Genomic DNA, 14,176 nt, shown 5'->3' on the forward strand with positions numbered 1-14,176 from the left:
AGAATGATGTTTTGGTGGCTGGTCACATCCTTGCCCCTCACACCCCACCCCAGTCTGGAAGCCTGGAAGTACATTCAAAAATATGAACAAGTGATATATTTCCATTTATATCAATGGGTAACAATTATTTGTGATGAGACTGGCAGTCTATTGAAGATTTGAAAGGTACACCGCAGTCAAGCACTTGAACGTGGAAAAGAGATACTAGCTGACCAAAACATGGCAATGCATTTGAACCATATTTGTTTTATAAGAAAGGGCTCCACCCCTGAGCAGAGACCTGTGTTCCCTACAGTTGGCCACTGACTGCAGGTGATTTCATTCCTGCAGAGTCTGGGGTGTGCTGCAGCTCAGGTGAGCTCCACGGTCCTGTGCCACTTGTAATTCCTCCCCGGTTGTGGAGGGGGAAGCCAGCCCAGCCCAGGGCCGTGCACTGCATCACAGATTAAACTCCCCGCAGCCTGGGGGCTGAGTGGCACAAGGCCAGAGAGCTTCATGAACACAACAATCTCAAGCTCCCACTTCTCACTGCTACTTTCAGGACCTGTCAACAAGGCAGCAGGGCCTTCTAACTATCAAAATGAAACTCTGCCCTGACAATGACCCTGGAATAAGAAGGAAGAGCATGAGAGAGAGAGCATATACAAGTGAAAGAACAGCTTTAGCATTAAAGTTTTTCCTAATGTTTCATCGTTCAGAGTTTTTCTAAATAAAAAGGTTTGTTAATGTGAGAGCCTGTCATTTCAAAATCAATCCATTCAGCCTAAAGCACATTGTACTAGCTGTCATAACTGTTTCTCTAAATATGGATAGTTCATGTCCATTTATTTCAACTCTAACAGTGTCTAACACTCTTTTTCTTTTTCTTTGTTTTTTCTGCATATGAGCTAAGTAAGCATAGCTTAAGATAATGTCAAATACTGAGACATACAGGTCCTCAGTCCCCCACCGAGATCCTGAGAAAATAAGCTTTACATTCAGTATCCAGAAGTTTTCACTTGTTCCATGCAGAGAGTAAAAAACTGATAAGAGTCATGTAAATGAACAGTGTCAAAGTTATTCTTGCCATCAGTGTCACTTTTGATTCAGTGCATCCTTTTCCACTTTGATGATGGTATTACAGTGTTTGCAGTATTGCACGTGTTGTGCTTCTTCTTTCTTATTGTGCAGATCAGGTTTCCTGACGGAGCTCCCTCAAGCTCGGTTTTGGGTCCTGTTCAGGGGTTTCTACACCCACTTTTGGGATGCTGTCTCATTTCATATAGATTTTCATATGAAGGTGTGGTTACATCTTTCCCTTATTTATTATCCACAGGTTTTCAGTCAAATGTTTAAAACAGACATGACTTCCTTGATACATTCCTGCCATATTCAAATTTTGACTTCCCAAATTTGACCCATTCTGTCCCATGGCTTATGCACTCTGGTTTTGCAGCTCAGCGCCCTCCCCCAGCTCACCATCATTTTAATTCTGCTCCTCATCTTCATCTCTGGTTTGTCGGTTCTTTATAACGCCTGTCTATTCTCCCGTGGGATTTTGCCTTTTGTCAAATATTTCCAGCATTTGGTCCCTTTGTGTCTGCAGCTCCATCTTCCACCTTTGAAGCTCCACAGTGGTGAAATTAACTTACTGAACACACTGTCCCTTCTAAATTATGTCTCTTACAGAGAACAATCCTCGGAAGTTCACTCATCTTTTCCTTTCTTTGTATTGACATGATATAATGCCTTAGACTTTCTGAATTAAATTCTGCTTTGGCTTCATCTGATGACTCAGTTGGCCACTAAGGGTTGTGGAATGGAAGGGATTTGTGGAATGGAAACTCAGGGGAAATTTGTAGTTGCCTTATACAACTAAACAATTTACTTGGCATTTTCTTTTTTCAAATCTGGCCCACAAAATTAATGTAATAATTTATTATATAAATGATAAACAACTGTTAATTAAATTAATGGACTTGTTGTGTACTAAAATAAATGCGAGAAACTGTAAAGCCTCTTCACGGCATAATCTCCAATTAGACCTCTGCATTCCTTGCTCTTTTTCTGATAGTTCTGATTTTAAAAGTTTTTCACTCAAATATGGGTAACATCATGAACAGATGGAAAGAACCATTTGCAGAGCAAATTTATTTTTTTAATCTCCACTGTAACAAAGACCCAGGGGCTGTGCTGTGTTTCACATTGCTCCATCCAAAAGTAACATAAATGCTAGGAAAACTCCCCATTATGGTGGATTTAGGAACAGAAGGACAGTTTATTTGTTTAAGAGAAAGTCGAAAATGCAGTAAATTACTTCCTAAGGCAAACACTAAGGCAAAATGAATTAAACAAAAGGGAAAATGGCATGTGAACAAAAAACGTCCACACAACAAGATTCCACACATTTTTATATGAACTTTACCTGCTTTTCACCATCCACCCAATCAATGGTCATTGTTCAGAAAGAAGCAATAGCACACATAATGAACAATGCTCAGTGACTCTTACGATAACATGATTTTACCCCTCCACGAGCCCTGTGTTTCCAAGGCTTTTCTACAAGAGCATATTGGATTTTTTATACAGTTTTCAAAAAGCCTTCACAACACAGATTGCATTTTTAACAGCACAGCAGGGATTTATGTTGAGGGATGAATAGGGGATGGCTTTCTGGGTTTTGGATAAGGGCTCTGATTTCTGAGCCCCAGATCTGGGGAGTGAAACATGCATCCACAAACCACAGCCACTGCATTACAATATGCCATCATACACGCTTCCATGGAACAAATCATCCATTCCCTCCTCTCCACCCCCCTGCCACCCCTCCCAAAAAAAAAAACACACAAAATATTCTCACCTGAAATGGCCTTTCCAGCTTACTGCTTCACTGAGTACAGTAAGCTTAATGCAACATAAGAGAGGACGTGTGCCCTTTTATTAAAGGAAACAGTATCCTCCAGTTATATTATTTATTTTGCAAATAGTGCCAACATCATACTGCAATACATCACGATATTACCATAGATTGTTACATAATTTAAATTTACAGTAAATGACTATTTCACAAGTACATTCATATTCTAGGAACAATTTTGAATATAATGGTATAGTTCATGATAGAAGTAATACTTGCAAGAAAATAATGGATTTGGAAAGGAGGCTGGTGCAGTATTATTAACATGGATTTTATAAATGGTAGTTATAGTTAATTAAAATTGTTATGTTAACACTAATATTGTGATTGGTTGCAAGTGAATACCGTTAAGAATTAAAGAGAAATAGTATGTCTAACATGAACATCACCAATGACAGTAATTAACCCCAAAAATGAATGTAATAGACCTCATCTCACTCTCTTAGTCTCTCTGACTCTCTCTCTCTCCCCCATCTACTTTTCCTCCTTTTCTCACCCTGAGCTGCCACCTGGTGCAGTATCACCTCCAGTCAGCAGTGATTTCAACAAAAGGATTCAAAATTCCTTGCATCTGTAACAAGACGCTTCAAGCTTTTTTTGGAACCTTGGGGTTCAGTTTTAATTCCTCAGAGAAGAGGGTATTGCACAAGTGCTGGGCATCAAATTTATTCCTTCTTTATTCAACCCTCTGTCAGCAGTTTCTGCAGGCAACTGCATCACAATATGAAAGGTGAGGTGCATAAAAACAAACATCCCGAAAGCCTCCTCCGACAGCATCAAATAACAGGGTAGAGAAGGACATTAACATGAATGATCCAACCCGGCTGCTTTCAGAACCTGTAAATTGGTGCCACAAGGAAAACCATGAATTTTATAGATGTGGATATTCATTCAACAATAATGATCTATTCAGTTTGAACAGGAATTGGTTTTACAGCTTAGTGCCTGGAAGACGTGGCACAATGAAGATCTGATTCTTTAGGGGATAAATGAAGTAACTGCAGCTCTTGTTAGCTGGGAAAGAACACAGGGGTGTTACTACATACAATGGCAAGAAACTAAATCAATAGTATTCTTCCTCTGTATTATAAAAGGAATTGGGCCCAAAACTTTCTTTTGAAAGTTATTGTGTAGCTGTTCCCTAAAGACCATTTTTTCTGTCTGCAATTACTTTGTCAAACTAAAATATATTACCTGAAGAAAATGTGGGACCTTACACACAGTGAATTTGTAGCTCACTAAATTGAATAGTGTTTCCTTTACTTCCTATGCCTGTTCAATGCCCCGCCCCACCCACCCACTCACACACACACACACACACACACACACACACACACACACACACACACACACACAAACACACATATCTCACGCATTCATATTCTAGGATGGCAGTCAGTGGTTTAACCCTAGTTACTGGCTATTTTTCAACCATAGGGCCCCATTAAGGTGTAATATTACCCCACATCAAGATGAAATAGGTAGTGTAATGATGCCTCATTCAATAGAAAGCCCTTGTTTCCGTTCAGAGCACCCCACAGTGTTTCATTCCAGCCAAGCAGTAGTGGCTTGTGCTCACCAGTTTCAAATAGTGTTTTTTTATCAGTAAAAATGCAGGACAGAACTCTCATTACATTTATTTATTTCTTGCCACACCGACATTTCAGGCAAGATACCTTTCCTCAGCATATAATATGACAAAAGGCTCAGACATGATCAACACTGGCAAAATCAATTATACATGAACTGAACTGGTGCAAACAAGTGACAATTCCTCATTCAGTTTTTCATTTTCAGGCCATAGGAGGAGCAACTGCACCCGGGACCCTTCTACATGTTTGTCACCCTGTAAAGAGACATCCTCCCTGTCCCACAAAAATCAGGATAGCCCCTCATCTGGGGAACATGACCTCAGCAGCCTGACTGATTACAGCATATATTATATATAATATTTCGGAATATTATTACCATCTTGATTGGACACATGATGTGTGGAAGTTCATTGTTGTACTCCACACCATTTTACATCTATAATAATAAAAATGAAAGAATTTTCCTAATGAAACAGAAACACAGAACACATAAAAACTGTGTTTTAGTCTTTGTATCACAAGACAAATGAATTCCTTAAATGAAATGATATGTTGCTTATATTGTGAGTATTCTCACCCTGGTGTAATAACTTAATGAAAGAACAGAACCACGTCATGAATTTCAAAGGATGGGTTGTTGCACTGTCAGAGAGGGACACATAACAGGAGCTCAGTGACCTTATGCAGTTCAGGCTCATTGACTGTATTATGAAAAGGTCTCTCTTTCTCTCTTTCTCTCTCTCTCCCTCTCTCTCTCTCTCCCTTGCTCTCTCGCTCTCACTCTCACTCTTTCTCTCCTGTCACATGTAAGGCCCCATACATACCCTACATAAGTACATGAATGGAAATGACAATGCCAGGCTCACAGTATGTCCCTGTGGAGGTAATAAACCCCAGTCCTCAAGGGGGTGATCTAGGACAGTTGCGAAAGACTGAGTGGAACAAAGCACAAATCGAAGAAGACAGTTTCATCCTGTTGTTGAGCAACAAAAAGTCGATTTCATGCATTGTTGTAAAATATGCCCCCTGAAGTTCTTAATGCGACAAAAGCATGTGCTGCAGTGTCAAGCATCGCAGCAAGGGGCGCTATAGAAGGGAACAACAGAATGAAGCTGTCTTTAATTTGTGATTTCTTCCTCTCAGTCTTGTCACAATGGTCCTAGATCACGCCTCCGAGGACTCAGGTTTATTCCCTCCACAGGGACATAAGAATTTGCGTTCACATTCTTATGTAGGATATGTTTCGGGCTTAAATCTCAACATAGAGACAATGTCATGGATTAGTGGACTTTTGGAATAACTTTATTATTTTATTTTTATTTTACCTCTATTTAACCAGGTAGGCAAACCGCAAAATGAATTCTCTTTTGCAGTTATGACCTCGGGAAGCAAAGTGGGTAAGGAACTCAAGGACATTATGCAACATTGAGTAAAATAACGCTTCAGTGTCCCTGTGAGGATCTGCATTGTTGACTTGGAAGATCAAGCGCAGCTGGGCAAAAGAACCAGAGGGAGGATCTTTAACTAACCTTAACGTTATAACGCATGTTATACACTGAGCGTGAACATGCAAAGGCCATGTGTTCAATGGATTTGAGTTGAAGTGTTGTGTCAGCATGTTTGTAACTGCATCTGATTCGGTTGCCATACCATCCTGTACCCTTCACAGGCCAAACAGCTGCAGCTAAGCATGGATAAACTTGATTAGTACTTGGATGGAAGACATCCCATAAACATGGACGTGGTGCTGGTAGGTTAGTAAGGAGCACTCTTCCCTCTGGACCAAATAGAAACTCAGTGCCCCAGCACAATGATGGGGACACAATGGAAGGAGCCTCATCTGAGGCCCTGACTCACTGTGATTGTTAAAGATATCATGGCACTTTTGAATGAGAAGAGGTGTTAACCCCAGTGCCCTGGTCAAAATGCCCCTCTAAAGTGGTTTCTCTGCATCTGGCCACCTAATCAGGCCCTTCATCTGACTGGCTACACAATCCCCTACATTCCCTACCCACAATGATTCCCAAGGTCATCAGTAATAATGAGAATCAAGTTCTGAGTTGACCTATGTGGTAAAAAAAATTTTTTAATTAAAAAATCATCTTGCGTCTAGCCCAAGCATGTCCTGTGCTGTGCTGTAAATATCCAGGGAAATCATTTTTAAAAGTTCACATCACCATGCTGCTCACATTTTTCCCATTTACTCAGGAAAAGGAATGGGATTTAACGCAAGGGTAAACCTTACTTGGGTGTTTCTCAATACCAAGAATGTCAGATTCGGACTTGAGTTCTTGTGAATAATGTTCTTGGAGGATGCTGCTCTGTGTATTTGAGATGCAATTTGTGCTTGTGACGTGCGGTTATGCTACCACTGCAAAACAGGCAACAAAAGCTCTTTCTGACAGGCCCCCTACCCGGTGTATCTCATTTCTTTGTAAGCCTGTTATACACTACTATCAGTTATCACTCATATGCTGATATATAATAAAGCCAAAAGAAACTCCATGTGCGTATCTATTCAATACCTTTTCAGTTAAAAATTTAAAATAGAAATTCAACATTTAAAATTTCTCTCTCTACCAGTTATTATCTAATTAGCATTTGCTGCAAGTTGATGCACGCTAACACAACAAAGGCTACTACTGGCTATCAAGTGGATCCTGGCTATGAGTTAACAGTGCGTCTTCTTTCCAAAAGATGCATTAAACTTTTTTAGTTATGAATTATGTGTTTAAAATAAGTTCAAATTCAGCACTTGTAACATATTTCTCAAATTATTTTTGTCTGCCATCACGCAAAGAATGATGAGATATTCAGTCTGTTCTTCTTGGGCTAAGATCAATGCATTCACAGTGGGAAGCATTGGCTGCATCCGCGATGTTTGGGGGGGATAAAGACCACTTCTACAACCTTTAACCATTCTCGCTTCGTTGCACTCTTGCTTTTGGAAAAGGAAACTTGTGCCATTAAATATTACATCACACACATTCACAGAAACACAAGATCAGACAAGAACAGATGTTGAGAAACAGCCCTTGAGTCTTCAGGCTCCAGATTACAGCCTCAGTTGAGAGGTCAGAGGTCAGAGGTCACAGTCCATTCAGGAAAAGTGTACAGAGAACTCTGCAGGGAAAGCCTTGGTCACACTCAGGCATTAAAGTTTTACAGATTCAATTAAAGCTAAATCAGAGACACACAGATATTGCTCAGTATGCACCATCACAGTTCACTGGGCAACTCAACCTTTTGGGAGCTTATGTGCAATGTAATGATGCAGATTCTGAGCCTGCCTACAGTTTACTGCTGAGTAACTGGGAAATTTAATTTAGGTGCAAGTCTTATTAATTCTGGCCATGCCCATAAATCCCAGGGATTCATGCTACTCCAGGTCCCAGTCCAATACTGCATGGATGTGGAAGCATTCTGGGTGGAGGCTGCAGCTGGGGATTACAGTCTAGTAGAAGGGTTTTTGAGCCCTTGAGCTAACCCCTCAGAAAAGGCATTTAAGAAATATCAGAAGTGTCGCAGGTTTGCGATTGAAATCACAACCCCATAATAGTGCATTTATGGTTCTTTTTACCTGTGGGTAGGTTGTTAATAGACTGAGTGAATTTTATTTATGTGGTATTAGTGCATATGTGTGTATGTGTATGGTGTGTGAATACTGTAGTACGAGAGCAGTTGTGGCCTGGGTCTCTTTTAAAGGAGTACCATTAAAACCATTACACACTGTAATAATGAACAGTTCCATATGGACAACATCTCTTTATAGACCTTTAATATCTAACATTAGATCTTCCCATACACTTACATTAGTGTGATGGAATAGAGTATTACCAAAGCATATCAATGAAAAACAAAGAAGCAGTGTATTAATAATTGAAGCTATTAATAATTGAAGATGGATAGTGATTATCTTGGCCACACTGTTCTCGTCTCCTGCTTCGTATATCTCTTCTAACAGCGGAGAGTTCCCTCTGATGGAACGCATTTCTGTTTCCAGAGACAAACGGCTCCATTACCTGCTCTGTGTTCTTCAGGAAATAATGGAGCACGACCAATCAGCTTGTTCCGGCGCACAGAGACCTATTTTTATGACTTCATCCAGAGATGACAAGAACCTCTGAGAGGAAGTACAGACACACCTCCACCCTAATCCTACCTCCTAGCTGTGCGTGCCTTGCCTCTGAAGGGTAAGTGTAATAGTGGCACCACTGAGAACTTCCAGCCCACCGCTCCTGATGCTGTTTTGATTGGGCAATGTAATCTTGCCCAGATTTCATGCGTAGAATCCTAAATACTCACTGGCTCTCCCTCAGCTGATTCAAAGCACATATCGGCTATGAATTATAAATATATTATAGGTGGGAGCATCATTAAATCTTATAGTTTAATAAAGCAATTACATTTTTAATTTAGTTTAACTTGTTGATAATTTCAACAGCCGGAGATTGCTTGAATAACAAGAACGTTAACATTTTAGGATTTCGACAGAGTGATTTGCACAGTTTATGATTCATTTAATTCTTTGACAGTTTGGACAGCTAGAAATTCACTGAAGTAACCTACCTCTTCCATTTTAGGGCTTGGACAACAGTACAGCTTTACATTTTAACGGATGAGGTCTGTAGAAGGTACGGCCCCAGGAAACTGCTCGGTCTGTGAAATGTTGTGATGAGTCCTGTTACCCCTCATTACCTCAGTGTGTTTATGCATTACCTTTCCTATGAACTAGCTTAGCTGCTGAGAGCAAAGGACACAATAAGGACAGGAGATTTATCCCTGAATTTTACTTCCTGAGCACTGCTGAAATGAGACTGTGTCTCATGGAAAACCCTCTCACTGTCAGTCAAAGCAGGATCACCTTGTGCATAAGGGTGGAACAGGATTATCCTGTCTGTAAGAGTAGAACAAGATCATCCCAGTAGCATATGCTGAGGTTTGGTTGCTTTCTGTTATTCCACCTCACAATTCCCGCAGCAGAAGGCTGAGGATGAAAAAGCACTGGTTTTACTCACCGATTGTTTTTGTGATGAATCAGGTGGTATATTTCATAGTGAGGAACAGCAATAAAATATTACCTCAGGCATTATATCTTTAAATGGATTTTGCTCATTTGCTCTGAAAATATTTAGCATAGGACAATGAAATTTTACTTCAGACAGTTTTGACATGTCAGCCGTTTCAATTACATTCATAACTGAATGTACCTTGAGTCGAATACAATTAAAACCAAAATACACGCAGTCCGATGTTAGTCTTCCTGATTCATTCTAATGCTCATGTTGTTCTGTGCTGCTGAAAATACTATGCCCTGAAAGATCCTTTTGTAGATGATCCAGAAAAAAACCTTGCCCCCCACAGCTGACAGGATGCTCGCAGCACACCTAACCAATGTATACCTTGTATCCAAGTGACCCTCACAAAATTATTAAGGTTCTATCTTCACATCATTAGTCCAGCTGCACACCCCAAATTGATTGGAGAAAGACGGAATGTATTTGTGCAGGCACACAATGGCCAGGTAGAGCATACTGACAGGCCCCTGCGGAAGGTTCTGGAAGGCAAACACTGAGCTGATTAAGTCCAGCGGAGTTTCTGTGAGGGGCACATTACCCTCTGCCCCTGGCAAAACACACACCTGCTCCACTCCTGGAAGGAAACTGGTGCATGGAGAGGCACTGCGTTCATTCAGAACTGCCATCACTGAACACCCAGGTCTGCTGGCAGGGCTGTGGGCGTTCTGAATCGAGGTAATTTGAGTATATTATACTGGAATTATGAGTGGGCGGTTTTACAGCAGAATGCTTAAAACAAATCAACTGAATGAGCATGGTTATCTTATTGTACTGATTAATGTCAGGGACTGGAAACAAAGCCAATGTAATCTCTACAGTGAGAAAACCTGGTTTTAGCTGCTCTGTGGAGAGGAGCCGTGCACGAACATTTAATAATTTATGAGATTATTTCACCTTTGTTATTTAGGGCCGGGGGGAATCTTGGGAAATAAAGAATGTGTGGGATACAGTTGTTCAGTCCTCAACCACTAAAGCGTTGATAAAGACTCTTTTTTTCCAGCAATGAGTCAAACAGTCATTCAATTAATTGCAATAAACATTTCAGTTAATCATTCAATTAGCACTTAATCAGGTCCATGAGAAGAATATTAGAGCAACATTTATGTCCGTTGACACTTATCATGTGTCAGACACGTGGCAATAAATTAAAACATTCATTAAGAACATTAAAATAGCTTCAGTTATTCTCTTAATTTAATTGGACATTTTAATACATTGTTGATTTATTCATTATTCCATCTGTGCCGAGTGAGAACCTGTTGTGCCTATGATTAATATGCATAAGCATTTCCAGGCAAGTAAATTCCTCAGATATCTTGTAAACATTATTTTCCTGTCTGAGTAATGTTTTACCAGGTCTAGCCCACAGTTATATTTGCACTGACTAATACCTACATTAGACAATAGATTAAACTGTGCCACCTGTCATAATTAGTCCCTGAGCTCAGAGTGACTAGAGAGACACCTGGAGGATAGTGGCTATAATGAATCTTGACTGCCCAGATGGCTACAAACTGGAGATTAACTCCAGGCCGTACTCATTTTGTTTAATTATTAAAAACGTTAATAACTGTCCCTTCATGCCTTGGAGTGTGTAGAGGCTAATTTTACCACTTCTTTAAGTGTGTGTAGGTGTGGATTTTATCAAATTTCCTCAAAGGGTTTTGAATTTGACCATATATTTTTTTTAATGTATTTTTGAGTGGAACTGCTGGGTTTTTTCTTTGAAGTGAACAGAAATGATTATTGACTTTGGGGCCTGACTTAAAGACTCAAACTACACAGCACTTCCCCGATGTCTATCCTGGTTGACTAGAGCCATTTGTCAGTATGGAGAAGAAAAAATATATAATGTAAAACTAATGCAAAATGTTTAGTGTTAAATCAGCTCTTACATATTGGGATCTTTTGCAAGATGAGATTTACAGTAACTGCCCTCCAAGTTTTCAAGTTACAAATGAAATAATGCTTGAAACTATATTCTATAAATGACTGTGAACTACAGACAAACAATTGTCATTTTCAAATATTCTATAGCTCTGTTTTGAATTCATAATCTGTATCTGCAACATCCATGACATCTACCCTTTAAAAAAAAATATCAGTCTTTCCATGCTCTCACATTACATTCTGCTCTGTATTCCAACTACAGAGTATCCACAGAAGGCCTGATAAAACATATAAAAACGAGAAATAAATAAAAAAGAAAACCAGGCAGCCCAGGTAATTCTCTGCTGTATAACCTAGAATTACCACCTTCAGATAACCCACACAACATGCACACATAACAGGCAAAAGGAGCAGATACATATGTAGGTTGAGATCTTGAATTCTACTTTCCAAGGAATATTAGGGCTATCAACAGCCACTTTTTAGGACATCCCTGTGAGCACTTTCATGAGGTATCTATGCAGTGAAGATGGAAATAACACCCAGCATGCTTTGTTACAAAGTTAATCTGCATAACTATCCTTTGTGTAGATATAACTTCAGCCATCAAGAGATGAAACTATGCAGTGGGTTGAGGTCGTGTGGCTCATTGTTATTAAATGGCTTTAGTGCCATCTCCTGGTAGCATCAGGCTATTCATAATCGTTCACTAGGCTTCATTCTAGCCTTAAGCTTTTTCACAATTAAGAACTTTCACTATAAAGTGAAATAAAGTATTTCTTTGCACTTGCACATGTGAGTATCACGTCAGAAATGTCTAATGTTGATTTTAAACTATTTTTAAATGATACAGAATAATTTTTGAATTACTGAAAAATATTTCTGGACTTTAACAGAATGTATCCTCCATAATAACATTACCACTGATGTTACTGAAATACGTCTCTCTCTGAGAGCTAATTGAATAACCCATGCAGTCACTGTAACTCATTTATAAAGTATTGGTAAAGCGAGGTAATGTATTGATGTACAATCCCTGCTTGCACATACAAATAGAAGAGTGAACAAGGAGACAAAATTCATTAGAAATAAAACAGTTACTGGTTTAAGTGTGCATACTCAGTTTAGATCACCCATTAGAGACCTGCTTCCCAGCCATGGCTGCACGGTGTACATGTCCTTTCTTATCCAGGGATGTAAATCTGAACTTGTCCACAACTGAAGTACTGTGTTACAGTGTATTTGTTAACAGTGGGCACAAACATTTGTTAATTGTTAATGCTTCAGCACTTTGAGATTTTTTTTTATTGTAAAATGAAAAGCACTATTTTAGTAAATTGCATTATTACTGATAAACGTGCACACTGTTTTTCTCTTGTGTCAGCATTGACTTACTGTAAATCAAGTTAAGAGCAGTGCTAATGAATTAGAGCCCCATGTCTCTGTGTGTATAGTGTAGTGGAACTTCAAAGTCAGCACTGGGCAGATTTGAGAGGTACACCAACAGTGCACAATTAGCAAGGCCCAAGGAAGACCTGGTTTTAGTAACTCAAGGTTATCGTCCCTTAATGCTTAGATTTGCCACGTTAATGTCAGTGTCTAAGTAAACTAAGAGAACACCATTACTTAGCCTCATCTCCTTTAGCATGTATTGTCTGTGTTCTGTATTCCCCATCTGACATAGCCTGGTTTGGTGGCAGAGCTGAGGCTCTGTTTCTCTCTGTTCTTCATTAAAGGGAACAGGATCTCTGTAAGCTCATCACATAAACTGGCCTCATGCTGGCCAAACTCCACTCTCATCTCAGATTCCCTGTGGAGGAGGTGTGTGATGCATTTGTTCAAACACCAGATACTTTCTGTCTCCCACTTATGAATGCTGGGAACAGAGAGTTTTATTCCCAGCATTCATACGTGGGAGACAGAGAGTATCTGGTGATTTAACAAATGCACCACAAACCTCCTCCACAGGGCATATCTGGAGTAGTAATGGACTATTATTGGGGAATAACACATAATGTTAACACTCGGCATCTCTGTAATGGAATCAGCAACTCCAGCACTGCTAATTTTTTAACAGATATTTGAGAACTTTGAGCCATAAAACTTAGTGAACATTTCAGTAATCCTCTGTTTAAAGCAAAGAAAATGTCCCATTTGAGGCTCAAGAATGTGCAGTTAGAAGTATACAATAACAGAGGAAAGTTGGCTTGGTTGAAAGATGGCTTTTTCCTAGGGAGAGGAATGTTAAACGGTGGTTTCCCTCTTTTCCAGTACTGTAGGAAAATTTCTTCTAAGAAAACACAGTGACACCTCACAGCACGCTAACACCTCACAACATGCTACCCGTTACAACACATTAACACCTAACAACACCTCATAACATGCTACATCTCACAACACGCTAACATTTAAAAAGGTAAAAAGTTAGCCAGTCAATGGAGATGTCTTCTGTAGGTGAAAAGGTGTGAAAGGGTGAAAGGGTATGGCTCTGCTGCACAGAAATTTCATTTTCAAAGCACTATAAAGGTGTACAAACAGTGGGGTGCAGTAGCTCCTGATGGTTCGTTCACACGTGGATGGCTGCAAGCTTTGTGTCTCTTATCTGGATTGACTTGAAACTTTCTCAGCATCGGAAACCTTTCACTCATGCAGATAGAAAAAGTATTATTCATAGAGTCCTCTACTTCCTGGCACTAAAGTTACTGGTTACCACAATGACC

The sequence above is a fragment of the Anguilla rostrata genome, chromosome 16 (assembly GCF_018555375.3).
Source record: "Anguilla rostrata isolate EN2019 chromosome 16, ASM1855537v3, whole genome shotgun sequence".
Classification (NCBI taxonomy): Eukaryota; Metazoa; Chordata; class Actinopteri; order Anguilliformes; family Anguillidae; genus Anguilla; species Anguilla rostrata.